This window comes from Anomaloglossus baeobatrachus, chromosome 3 (genome assembly GCF_048569485.1).
Source record: "Anomaloglossus baeobatrachus isolate aAnoBae1 chromosome 3, aAnoBae1.hap1, whole genome shotgun sequence".
Taxonomy (NCBI): domain Eukaryota; kingdom Metazoa; phylum Chordata; class Amphibia; order Anura; family Aromobatidae; genus Anomaloglossus; species Anomaloglossus baeobatrachus.
In genome coordinates, this window is record NC_134355.1 from 652,088,690 (window position 1) to 652,092,458 (window position 3,769).

Sequence of the window (3,769 nt, forward strand, 5' to 3'; positions counted from 1 at the left end):
GGCTGCATAATGGGAGAGGACATTCTGAATAGTGCAGTAAATTCTAGGAGTAGGGTCTTGTGATATCATAGCATATGTGTTAGAATCTGATAGCGGTCTTCTAATCTCCTGAAAGTATGCAGATTTATTCATAACTACAAACGCTCCGCCTTTGTCTGCTGGTTTGAGTATATCTGAATTGTTTTTGATGGAATGGAGCGCTGGTCTTTCAACCTTATTGAGATTGTGTGTGGGATATTTACCCATTCTGTGTTCCTAAAATAGGTTGTCAATTTCACTTTTGATCAGGCCAATACACACACGTACGTTGCTATAGATATATGCAGGAGTGGACACCCACAGAGGGGTCCTGTGTAAAGTTTATGGCCCCTTTTGTAATTCAGTTGCTCATCATGATGCAGAATTCCTCATTTTGCAGGAGGCCAGGACCCCCTTTACTGCGTGGGCCCCTGTGTGGTTGAAGCACAGGTATTTCCAGTGTGTGTGTGTGTGTGTGTGTGTATCTACAGTCATGGCCAAAAGTTTTGAGAATGACACCAAAATTATATTTTCACATGATCTGTTGCCCTCTGGGTTTTAATTGTGTTTGTCTGATGTTTACATCACATACAGAAATATAATTGCAATCATATTATGAATACCAAAAGGTTATATTGACAGTTGGGATGAGTTAATGCAGCAAGTGAATATTTGCAGTGTTGCCCCTTCTTCTTCAGGACCTCTGCAATTCTCCCTGGCATGCTCTCAATCAACTTCTGGACCAAATCCTGACTGATAGCTGTCCATTCTTGCATAAACAATGCTTGCATTTTGCCAGAAGTTGTTGGTTTTTGTTTGTCCACCCGTCTCTTGATGATTGCCCACAAGTTCTCAATGGGATTAAGATCTGGGGAGTTTCTAGGCCATGGATCCAAAATCTCTGTTTTGTTCCATGAGCCATTTAGTGATCACCTTTGCTTTATGGCAAGGTGCTCCATCATGCTGGAAAATGCATTGTTGGGCGCCAAACTGCTCTTGGACATTTGGGAGAAGTTGCTCTTGGAGGACATTCTGATACCATTCTTTATTCATGGCTGTGTTTTTAGGCAAGACTGTGAGTGGTGCGATTCCCTTGGCTGAGAAGCAACCCCACACATGAATCGTTTCAGGATGCTTAACAGTTGGCATGAGACAAGACTGGTGGTAGCGCTCACCTCTTCTTCTCCTAATAAGCTGTTTTCCAGATGTCCCAAACAATCGAAAAGGGGATTCATCTGAGAAAATGACTTTACCCCAGTCCTCAGCAGTCCACTCCCTGTACCTTTTGCAGAATATCAGTCGGTCCCTGATATTTTTTTTTTCTGGAGAAAAGTGGCTTCTTTGCTGCCCTCCTTGAAACCAGGCCTTGCTCAAGCAGTCTCCGCCTCACAGTGCGTGCAGAGGCACTCACACCAGCCTGCTGCCATTGCTGAGCTAGCTCGGCACTGCTGGTAGTCCGATCCCGCAGCTGAAACAGTTTTAAGATACTGTCCTGGCATTTGCTGGTCCATCTTGGGTGCCCTGGAGCCTTTTTGGCAACAATGGAAGCTCTCTCCTTGAAGTTCTTGATGATGCGATAGATTGTACCTCAGTCAACAATCTTTGTAGCTGCGATACCCTTCCCTGTTAGGCCATTTTTGTGCAGAGCAATGATAGCTGCACGTGTTTCTTTAGAGATAACCATGGTTAACTGAAGAGAAACAATACCAAGCACCAGCCTCCTTTTAAAGTGTCCAGTGGTGTTATTCTTACTTAATCATGACTGACTGTTTGCCAGCCCTGTCCTCATCAACACCCACACCTGTGTTAAAAGGAGCAGCTAACATTGTTTTAGTGATTGTTCCATTAAGGCAGGAGTGCAATGATGTTGAAATGTGTTTTGAGGGTTCGCCAGCCCTGTCCTCATCAACACCCACACCTGTGTTAATGAAACAATCACTAAAACAATGTTAGCTGCTCCTTTTAAGGCAGGAATGCAATGCTGTTGAAATGTGTTTTGGGGGTTAAAGTTCATTTTCTTAGCCAATATTGACTTTCCAAGTAATTGCTGTTAAGCTGATCACTCTTTGTACTGTTAATGATTGTTGTACGTATACCCTCTTTCACTTGTAAAGTGCCATGGAATAAATGGCGCTATAATAATAAATATAATAATTCTGGACAAGTCTAGTTGAAATGTGACTGGATGTATGAAAATCAAACACTTGCAGTTACATGACCGCCTTATCCAGGAGAATCCTGACAGCATGCACTGTGCAGACTTGTGAATCCTCAAAGTGACCAGTGTGTCGTCAGTAACTGCATACCTCAAACCTGCACAATACCTTTTGATGATAAATGTATATTAAACTATATAGGTATATTACCAACAGAATAACTAACTACATTTTATTTTATAGTGGATTTTTGTTTCCTAAGCGCACATAAAGTATATTTCTGAAGACTGTAAACCTGAATGTAATTGTTATAATTACACTTTTATACATAATATAGATTTTTCTTTTCCTAAAGTGACTTTTAAAAAAAAAAAAAAAAAAAAAAAATTATCCTTGTTGCAAAAGTACGACTCTGGTGGGACTCGAACCCACAACCTTTGAATATCCTCCTCTCGCTAGAAGTCCAATGCGCTATCCATTGCGCCACAGAGCCATCTGTTGCCTGTCTGTCCCGGGCTGTGACTTCTGCTGGATCAGCTCCATGAGTGTGTGGTGGAGCAGACGCTGACAGTGACACCCTGGTGTTATGTGCTCAGGAGAGTTGATCCCTCACCCTGATACTGATCCTCATCACTCACTGTGGGGAGAAAAAGAAATGCATAATTTAAATTACTTAGGGAAAACTTTTTCTTGTTTACGAAACTCTAAATTATTAAACATTGTCCTAATTGGAGACCCCCCCCTCTCCCCTTCATTTTACCTCATTTGTGACCAGAATGAGGAGCTGCTGCACAGTGCCTTCTTCTAAGGAAGACCCCCTACATCTGTGAATTAGACAAGCTGACTATTGATTTCTATAGTCATATGTAATGCCTATTTTTACCTGCGGGGGCACTGCATTAAAACGGAACACTTGTGCCTGAAGCATTTAAAGAAGTGGTTCACCCATATTTATTATTGGCCACAACGATATTCTATTGAGAAACCATGTTTATCTCAAATTCCTTGTGTTGCCAAACATGCCTGTGAGCAGCGCTATTACGGACCACTCTTCCCCATCGCCTGACCCCCGGGCTTCATGACCTTTGAGGTCTGGTGATGTCACGTCAACTTCCTGTTGACCTGACATCACCGCGGCCGGCCGCAGTCTCCGTAAGTGACCGGGCTGTGGGTGGAAGTTCACCGCTCGTCACAGCCCAGCATGTCTCTTGCTTGCGGCGCTCTGCAGTGAAGGAGGAGGGAGTCGGGAGATGATGGGCTGTGACACTGGACTGTGGGAGAAAATTCCCCACTCCTCACAGACCAGTCACTCACGGAGTCTGGGGCCGGCCATGGTGATGTCAGGTGAGGAGTAAGTTGACGTGACATCACCAGATCCCCGATGTCACGGAGCCTGGGAGTCAGGCAATGGAAGAGCAGTCCGCAATAGTGCCACTCACAAGCACTATTGGCAACACAAGGTATTTGAGATAAACATTGTTTCTCAAGATAAAATTGTTGTGGTCAATAATGAATATGGGTGAACCACCCCTTTTAAGATCAGCATTGTTCACTCTGGTCTTGATGGGGGTCCATGCTTGACTTTGATGCTTTCA

The 3,769-nt window shown here is 43.6% G+C and overlaps 1 non-coding gene across 1 annotated transcript; it reads right to left on the reverse strand.

Annotated features, from left to right (window-relative positions):
• Positions 1-2,581: 2,581 nt before the first annotated feature.
• TRNAR-UCU (transfer RNA arginine (anticodon UCU)) lies at positions 2,582-2,667 on the reverse strand. The gene is given in 2 exon segments: positions 2,582-2,617; positions 2,631-2,667. It is a non-coding gene; the product is annotated as a tRNA-Arg (tRNA).
• Positions 2,668-3,769: the final 1,102 nt, after the last annotated feature.